Source organism: Euleptes europaea, chromosome 9 (assembly GCF_029931775.1).
Source record: "Euleptes europaea isolate rEulEur1 chromosome 9, rEulEur1.hap1, whole genome shotgun sequence".
In the NCBI taxonomy this organism is placed as follows: domain Eukaryota; kingdom Metazoa; phylum Chordata; class Lepidosauria; order Squamata; family Sphaerodactylidae; genus Euleptes; species Euleptes europaea.
This window is the reverse complement of record NC_079320.1, coordinates 12,342,761-12,352,677: the sequence shown is the minus strand read 5'-3', so window position 1 is coordinate 12,352,677 and position 9,917 is coordinate 12,342,761. Positions and strand designations below refer to the sequence as shown.

Genomic DNA, 9,917 nt, shown 5'->3' with positions numbered 1-9,917 from the left:
GGGATGCTTTCGAACCATAGAAACCATAGAATCATAGAGTTGGAAGGGACCTCCAGGTCCATCTAGTCCAGCCCCCTGCACAATGCAGGAAATTCACAACTACCTCCCAGTGTATAATCTTCGATATGGCTGGCATGCATATCTGTGGTATGAAAAGGAAAAGGTAAACAGAGATTTTAAAATTCATATTATTAGAGCTGGGTTATTTCAAATTTGGACAAAATATAAGAAGACTTTAGAAAATACGACCCCGGGGTGGATTAATCCAATAGAAGCTTATATGAAGAGGGGAAAACAATTAAACTTAGATATAGAGATATATAGGGGTATTATTGAATGGAAGGAGAGTAAATGGGCTTTAAAAAGCAGGGAAGAGTTAAATATAAAAGACTGGTTTTTATATTATAAACTACAAGATATTTTTAATAAAGATAGTAAACTTGGATTCAGTAAAAATAAATCCGAGTTAGAAAAGATATTAGATAAAGGAAATAAAGGATTGATTGGTAGGATGTATAAATTATTGATGACTATTAATTTAGAACAAGAAAGAATTAAACCAGTCATGATCAAATGGATGCAGGATTTAGGATTCAATATAGACCTGGATAAATGGGAAAATTTATGGAAGAGGGAGTTTAAATTTACAATAACTAATGAAATTAGAGAAAATCTCTATAAAATGTTTTATAGATGGCATATAACCCCATTTATGATATCCAAAATGAACAGTCAAGATAAAGGAATCTGTTGGAAATGTGGAAAAGAAAGAGGAACTTATATGCATGTCTGGTGGACTTGTAAAAAAATCAAAAATTTTTGGAAAAAAATAATAAAAGAAACAAATAATTTGATTAATAGTAAAGTGAAAAGAAAACCATTATTTTGTTTATTGGGAATACCCACAAACGATATTCATGATCGGGATAGGATTATTTGTCAATATAGTTTTGCTGCTGCAAGGATTGTGATAGCGAGAGTATGGAAACAAACAAGTAAACCCTCAATTACAGAATGGAGAGAGAAAGTGTGGTTATATATGAGGATGGCCAGATTAACAGAAATTCTGCATGGAAATGATTTGGAAGAATTTAAGTTAACATGGTTTAAGGCTACCTCATATTGGGATAAGTTGGCAAAAATGGATTTTACTTTGTTATTTAGTGAGCTATAGAAAATTATTCTTTAAGCAATATTAGAATTTAGATAAATAAATAAAGCTACCGGACACTTCTATGGAAGTCATGGTGATGGGTCACTTTTGGTGGGTGGGGGGAAAGGGTATTTTTCTTTTGATGAATGTATTAAAAAATGAAATGTATTCAATATGTTATGTGAATACCCTTTTATATCTATATATGTATTTTTTTTCTTTCTTTTTTTCTTGTTTCTTTTTTCTTTTCTTTTTTTTTATATTGTAAAATTCAATAAAAAATTATAAAAAAAAAAAAAAAAACAACTACCTCCCAGTGACCCCTGCTCCATGCCTAGAAGATGGCAACAAAAAACCCTCCAGGATCCCTGGCCAATCTGGCCTGGAGGAAAATTGCTTCCTGACCCCAAAGTGGCGACTGGCATTTCCCTGGGCATGTAAGAAAGGGCCATGAGAGCCAAACACTGACGCAACCCTTCCTGCCCTCCCCCTCATGAACTGCTTAAGTTTACAGAATCAGCATTGCTGACAGATGGCCATCTAGCCATCTTTAGCATTGGCCATCTAGCCATCTTTAGCATTGCTGACACTATTCTATTGCTTAATTCAATGACATTTACCTACAGAGGGACAGAAGGGAAGGAGTGATCTGGTACTTAATATCTAGGTTTGTGCATTTACATGCCCTTCCCCAAGGAATAAAGGCACATGTGTATCACACCTTTGTTCAGCTGAATTTCTAAAAAGGCTAGGAGAGTGGATGGAAATGTGAAAGAGTAGTAGAAGAAGAAGAGTTGGGTTTTATATGCCGACTTTCTCTACCACTTCAGGCAGAATCAAATTAACTTACAATCACCTTCCCTTCCCCACAACAGACACCCTGTGAGGTAGGTGGGGCTGAGAGAGCTCTTAATAAAACTGTGACTAGCCCGAGGTCACCCAGCTGGCTTCATGCATAGGAGTGGGGAAACCAACCCAGTTCACCAGATTAGCCTCTACCGCTCACGTGTAGGAGTGGGGAAGCGAACCCGGTTCTCCAGATCAGAGTCCACTGCTCCAAACCACAGTTCTTAACCACTACACCATGCTGGCAAGTTATGTGCATACCAACTCATTTTTTAAAACACTGCAGAATCTCCCCCAAAGGCAAAATGGAGTCATCTGCATTATTACTGCTGGCATTTATGCTTATAGAATCATAGAGTTGGAAGGGACCACCAGGGTCATCTAGTCCAACTCCCTGCCCAATGCAGGAAATTCACAACTACCTCCCCCACATACCCCCAGTGACCCCTACTCCATGCCCAGAAAGATGGCCAAGATGCCCTCCCTTTCTGAGAGAATATACTGTTTGTCTGTGTCCCAGTAGACTTGTTGTACCTTGAGATCTTTCTTACACCCACCATGGCTTAATTTAATTGAGGCATGTTTCCCACCTGTCGGGAAAGAAGGTAACAGTGCCTTGAGGCCATAAACTGGGCTGTGCTGCTTCAAACAGTGGGCGGAGGATCTCATTTTGGACTGCTCCCCTATGTGAAAAACTCCAGGTAAGTAGGAAACCCATATGCTAAGCAAAAAGGGATGAGACCTTTCTCCCTGCTGAACTAGTTTTCTCATTGGATGGTTTATTTGAAGGTACATCCAGTGCTGGAATTTACCATCAGCATTCTCAAGTAGAACTAGGGTTGCCAACCTCCAGGTACTGCTGGAATTACTGAGATATAACGGACAACACACAAGTGTGACAAAGTGTATCAAAGTGTATCAAGTGTACAAATTAACATATAACAAACACACAATATAATACAAAACTCTTTCAAAGTCCAAGGTGCAAAATGCTAGTTTAAGAGCCAAGCATCAAGGAATTCTTCATAAAGAAGTTGCTAGGAAGACGATCGTTTCTGTATCCAATTTAAATACAGTCTCTTTCTCAAACTGATAGGAGATAACCTTATGTGCATATAAGAGAAACTTGAACTGTAAGTAACACTCATGTTATTATCATAGCAAATAATTTTTTTAAATAATGTAAATTATATAAGCATCTTTTCCTATATAGAAATGGAACTGATGAAGAATACAGAAACAATCGTCTTCCTAGCAACTTCTATATGAAAAATTCCTTGATGCTTGGCTCTTAAACTAGCATTTTGTACCTTGGACTTTGAAAGAGTTTTGTATTATATTGTGTGTTTGTTATTTGTTAATTTGTACACTTGATACACTTTGATACACTTCGTCACACTTGTGTGTTGTCTGTTATATCTCAGTAATTCCAGCAATTCCTGCACTTTTCTTCCTTACGTGTGGTATCAGTGCAGTGGTGTTTATTTTGGTTGCTTAACCTCCAGGTACTAGCTGGAGATCTGCTATTACAACTGATCTCCAGCTGATAGAGATCAGTTCATCTGGAGAAAATGGCCACTTTAGCAATTGGGCTTTACGGCATTGAAATCCCTCCCCTCCCCAAAGCCCGCCCTCCTCAGGCTCCGCCCCAAAAACCTCCCACCAGTGGCAAAGAGGGACTTGGCAACCCTAAGCAGAACAGTCCATTTTGCTGCCTCAGAGATCGACTATGTCCTTTTCACTTCATTCTCGACTATGTGTGAACTAAGCCTTAGTTTGTATTGAACTTCCTGGGATTTATCTGAAGAGGTTGCAGTCTCTTGAGACAAAGGAGCCAAACCCCCAGAATTCCAGGGCGCTGTACTAGTGGTGTCCTAAGGGAACCCATGAAGTGCCTTATACTGAATCAGACCCTTGGTTCATCAGAGTCAGTGTTGTCTACTCAGACCAGCAGCGGCTCTCCAGATCACCTACTTGAGTAGTCCCTTTAAATGGAGATGCCGGGGATTGAACCTGGGACCTTCTGCATATTAAGCAGATGCTCTACCACTGAGCCACAGCCCCTCCCCATATAAATCATATGAACACATGAAGCTGGGTCTTTCATTTTCTTGTGGCAGTTCCTTGACTATGCTGGTTAAAGGGAGATTGAGAACTGGCTCTCTAATGAAGTGGTGAATTCTTGAGGGCAGCAGCTTCCGTTGTCATCCTCTTGCCTTGAACTCTGTTGCCTTCAGCCTTCCATATGGAAGTTGCAAAAGCTCACTCCTTCCTTCCTTCCTTCCTTCCTTCCTTCCTTCCTTCCTTCCTTCCTTCCTTCCTTCCTATGAACGCATGACACTGCCTTATACTGAATCGGACCATTGGTCCATCAAAGTCAGTATTGTCTACTCAGACCAGCAGCGGCTCTCCAGGGTCTCAGGCAGGGGTCTTTCCCATCGCCTGCTTGCCTATGCCTTTAACTGGAGATGCCGGGGATTGAACCTGGGACCTTATGCATGCCAAGCAGATGCTCTACCACTGAGCCACGGTCCCTCCCCTTTATAAGGACCCTTGGTCCATCCAAGTCAGTACTGTCTACTCAGACTGGCAGCAGGTCTCCAGGGTCTCAGGCAGGGGTCTTTCACATCACCTACTTGCCTATGCCTTTAACTGGAGATGCTGGGGATTGAACCCGGGACCTTCTGCATGCCAAGAAGATGCTCTGCCACTGAGCCACAGCCCCGCCTCTGTCCAGGAGAGAACCCTTGATCAGTGTGTGTTGGAAAAAATATTCTGGCTACCCCTAAAAGCTGGAAGAGGGCATATTTTCAGAGCCACTAGCCACAGGATGCTTCTAGTAAAGATATCCACAGCTACACCTGTTTGCTCATTCAGGACCCTGGACAGCAGCCCATTTGAGCTAGCCAGAGTGAACAAAATCTGTGTAGGACTACTTATTAGGACCAACCCAATGGACATAAAGAGGAAGGCAATGGCAAACCACCTCTGTTAGTCTCTTGCCTTGAAAACCCTGCAGGGTTGCCCTAAGTCAGCTGTGACTTTACGTCACTTTACATACACACAACGGACACAAAACATTATGCAAGCTCGCCTGGACTCTTCATCAGGCTGGATGTTATAAAATTTTAAAAGATAGAAGATTGGGAAGCCGCAGAGAATGAACAGGGACAGAAGGCAAACCTCACTTCCCTGAGGCTATGGTGCTGAGGGGGTCTGCACGGCATGAGCAGAGAGCTCAGTAAAGAAGAAAGCATAGCGGAAACTGATTCCATGTAAAAGCAAAAAAGTTGATTTGGTTACAGAAATGAGAAAGGATGGGGGAGGGATGGGGCAAGTACAGACTGGAAGAATCAAAACAAAGTCAAGACAAAGGCCAAGGGAACAAAGGTGTAACCATAACAGTGGACAGGACACATTCTCTGGGACTCTAAAACAGAGGTGTCGAACTTATTTGTTACGAGGGCCAGATATGACATAAATGCCACTTGGTCGGACTGGGCCATACCTCGCCAGCCCACATCGGGAGAAAAAGAAGAGTTGGATTTTATATGCCAACTTTCTCTACGACTTAAGGGAGAATCAAACCGGCTTACAATCCCCTTCCCTTCCCCTCTCCACAACAGACACCCCATGAGGTAGGTGGGGCTGAAAGAGCTCTAAGAGAGCTATGACTCGCCCAAGGTCACCCAGCTGGCTTCATGCGTAGGAGTGGGGAAACCAACATGGTTCACCAGATTAGTGTCCACCGCTCATGTGGAGGAGTGGGGAATCAAACCCGGTTCTCCAGATTGGAGTCCACCACTCTACGCCACGCTGGCTCCTGGGGTTGGGGGTGGCTGACTTAACTGGTGAGCCCACAGTGGGGACTGGCAGTGTGGCTGCCTCAACTGGCTTGCAGGCTGGATAACGGGGGACAGATGTGGCCTGTGGGCCATACGTTTGACACCCCTGGTCTAAAATATCTTGGGCCTGTGATGGCTACAGGGGTCGATTTGCCTCCCTAATCCACCAGCATGGGTGGATCAGAATAACACAGGAGGGAACCTGACTGAACTGGTTGAGGCAAAGAACAAGGGTCTGAGGGCCTCTTTTTACAGATTATTTGAACCCCCCAGGGCTAATCGTCTCACTGATTAAATTCCAACCAGAAACTGTGTGTGGGGGGGCAATCTAAAGCTTCTTAAACTGTGGGTCACAACCTCATATGGGGTCACATAACTGAATGTGGGGATCGTGAAAAATTTGGCAACAATAAAAGGTTTCTGAACCTTTTATCAGTAAATGTTTGATTTGTATACCTATTTTATATACCTATATACCCAGGGTCGTGTAAAAATTTCTCTGGCGAAAAGGGGTCACGAGTGGAAAAAGGTTTAGAAGCCATGACCTAGAGGTGTGATGGAAACCATGCATGCGTAGTTCTGTTAGCTGGTGGGCTTACTGTGTACAATGGAACCTGTCAGGCTTTGGGGGTGTCTGTCCCTTTTCCCTGGATGGGATGGGGAGGAGGACCCTACACCAATCCCTGGTGGTCCTTTCCAACTCTATGATTCTATGAAAGCCTTCTTCCGGCCTCAAAAGCCTTCCTCCAACTTATGGCTCTTGAGTAGCTCTTGAGCTCTGCCTGAGACCCCGGAGAGTTGGAGGAAGGGTCACTTCAGTTGGAGGAAATTTGCTTACACTGGAGGAAAGTTTCTTTGGAAGAGCCACTCTGGAATCTGCCTCCCTCACCATTGAACCTTGTTGTCAGTTGGAAGCACCCTTGGGATATAGCAACAGACAAACTGGTTCATTTTGGATGCAGAGGACAGGGATTTTTAGGAAAGGGTTAGTGGTCTGTCTTCTCCCCAGCCAACAAAATCCATCATGCTGAATAATACCTGTGTTCTGTAACATTCAGCTTGGTGAAGAATTCTGGGAAACTTGAAAGTTTACTTCATTACTTGTAGTTTTAGTCAATCCTAATAAATGCGGTATGACTGTATTTTAGCTTATTACCAGGGGTCATGTAAAATGAGGACTGACCCTGGTAAATGTTTTTCTTTCGGACAATCCAGAGCAAATGAAAATGGGGCCCCTGCTTAATTGAATGTGGCCGCGGAGAAAGACGTTATCCTCAAGTTTCCTTTCACGCTTGCCAAAAATAATTAAGAAAACAGAAAAGGGCTACTTTTACATAATGGAACTGTGGCTTTTTCAGCCTGATATTCTAGCTCCAAGAGTACTTAAAAGTCAGTTGATTCACAGGAAATCATAAAGCAGACATAATGTGCCTAAATATGTGATCCCATACTGCAACTGGGAAATTTCATTCTCCCCTCTGTTGGGAGCTCAACATATATAGTAAAATATGAGAATCTGAAACACCCAATGATTATATTATCCCACATAACTGCTGAAGCTGTTCTATAATTCATATAAATGGCTCATGATCTTCTTTAGAATTACTTTCTCATTGGTCTTGGGAATGGCTTTTGGCTCTGAATAGAAAGAGATTCAGGGTGGAGGAACTATCAGTAAAAAATTTTTTTAACATTGGTAAAGTACAAAAAGTAAAATAAATTCCTATGAGCGAATGTCACTGGATTTCTCATCTCGATCTTTTCTCCATCCTTCCTCATCCCGTTCCATATGCTTCTTGATTTCCTCATACCCTAAAGTACCAAACCTTTCACGTACCTTCTGCTTTTCTAGTAAAAAGCTTAAATTGTGCTCCCTGTTATAAAGTTTGTAGCAGCCTGAATAGCCCAGACAAGTCTGAGCTAGGAAGCTAAGCAGGGTCAGCCAAGGTGCGTACTTGGATGGGAGACCACCAAGGAAGACCTGGGTTGCTGCTATGCAGAGCAAGGCACTGAAAAACCACCTCTGCTTATCTCTTGTCTTGAAAACCCCATGAGAGGTTGCCAGAAGTCAGTTGAGACTTGATGGCACTTAATTAAATGTAATATTTACATAAGAACATAAGAGGAGCCATGCTGGATCAGACCAAGGCCCATCAAGTCCAGCAGTCTGTTCACTCAGTGGCCAACCAGTTGCCTCTAGGAAGCCCACAAACAAGATAACTGCAGCAGCACCATCCTGCCTGTGTTCCACAGCACCTAATATAATAGGCATGCTCCTCTGATCCTGGAGAGAATAGGGATTCATCATGACTAGTAACCATGGATAGCCCTCTCCTCCATGAACATGTCCACTCCTCTCTTAAAGCCTTCCAAGTTGGCAGCCATCACTACATCCTGGGGCAGGGAGTTCCACAGTTTAACTGTGTGTTGTGTAAAGAAATACCTCCTTTTATCATATTTGAACCTGGGTCTCTCAGATCCTAGTTCAACACTGTAACCACTACACTACACTGGCTGATGCAACCTGAGCCTAGGCTTGTTGTGTGTATAAGGGGACAACCTCACCAAAGATGTCCAAATCAGCTTAGGAAGCCTAACATTTAAAACAGTTTGTATTGAATATCTTCTTTAACTTTGCTGAGCTAAGGTACCATCCATGAAGGACCTTTCTAATGAACCAGCTGTTTTGGATTAACTAAGCAAGAAATCTTTCGTTATTCTGTAGTTGCAAACTCCAGTGAGGGATGGAAGAAAATGTCCCTCTTCTGATCTATATCCAGTGGTACTGAATAAGGCAAAGATGTCTCCTCTCCTTAATACATGCAGCATCAAAAATTCACCATTAGGTGCTTTTGCTGATTTAATTGCAGTCCTAAAATTGAAAAAAAAAATGCCTAATATCAAAATACTGTCATTATAAAAATGCTCTTATGGTATTTTTTTACCTGAGCAATAACCCTATAACTTCTCCCCCCAAATTTAGTAATATTACTCTTCTTCCGTTTAGAAAAAGCTCCATTATCCTCATTCATGTTGAACTTGTGGTATCTAAAAATGCATTTCATATGAGATATATATGGAGAGAGGTATCTTGGATATTTAAATAACTGCTGGGGTATTAGCTTTTGTGCAGCTAAACCCTCCCTATCACTTTTTTTAACCTAATGGAACTCTCCAATACTTTCCACAAGCCACGTTTGCCCACTTGGCCTTGCCAATCACTTGCAAAATCACTTGAGAAGGAAGGAAGGAAGGAAGGAAGGAAGGAAGGAAGGAAGGAAGGAAGGAAGGAAGGAAGGAAGGAAGGAAGGAAGGAAGGAAGGAAGGAAGGAAGGGGCCGTGGGTCATCAGTAGAGTATCTGCATGGCATGCAGAAGGTCCCAGGTTCAATCCCTGGCATCTCCAGTTAAAAGATCTGGCAGTAGGTGATGCGAAAGACCCCTGCCTGAGACCCTGGAAAGCTGCTGCCGGACTGAGTAGACAATACTGACTTTGATGGCCCAAGGGTCTGATTCAGTATAAGGCAGCTTCATGTATGTTCATTTGACATAACACAAAGGTCTTTGGGGAGGGGCTGTGGCTCCCTGGTAGAGCATCTGCTTGGCATGCAGAAGGTCCCAGGTTCAATCCACAGCATCTCCAGTTAAAGGGACTAGGCAAACAGGTGATGTGAAAGACCTCTGCCTGAGACCCCGGAGAGCCACTGCTGGTCTGAGTAGACAATGCTGACTTTGATGGACCAGTGGTCCGATTCAGTATAAGGCAGCTTCATGCATTCATAGGAAGGAAGGAGTGAGCTTTTGCAACTTCCATATGGAAGGCTGAAGGCAACAGAGTTCAAGGCAAGAGGATGACAACAGAAGCTGCTGCCCTCAAGAATTCACCACTTCATTAGAGAGCCAGTTCTCAATCTCCCTTTAACCAGCATAGTCAAGGAACTGCCACAAGAAAATGAAAGACCCACTTATTCCAGAAAAAGAACGGCTAGCAAATAAATATTCACAACCTCCTATCATCGTAGAGCTGTGTATCCTGGAGTTCAGAATATGATTCAGTTCCCTCTTGTGCACACT

General features: G+C 42.8%; 1 non-coding gene across 1 annotated transcript; it reads right to left on the bottom strand.

Moving 5' to 3' along the window:
* Positions 1-3,991: 3,991 nt before the first annotated feature.
* TRNAI-AAU (transfer RNA isoleucine (anticodon AAU)) lies at positions 3,992-4,063 on the bottom strand. Its single transcript has one exon. It is a non-coding gene; the product is annotated as a tRNA-Ile (tRNA).
* Positions 4,064-9,917: the final 5,854 nt, after the last annotated feature.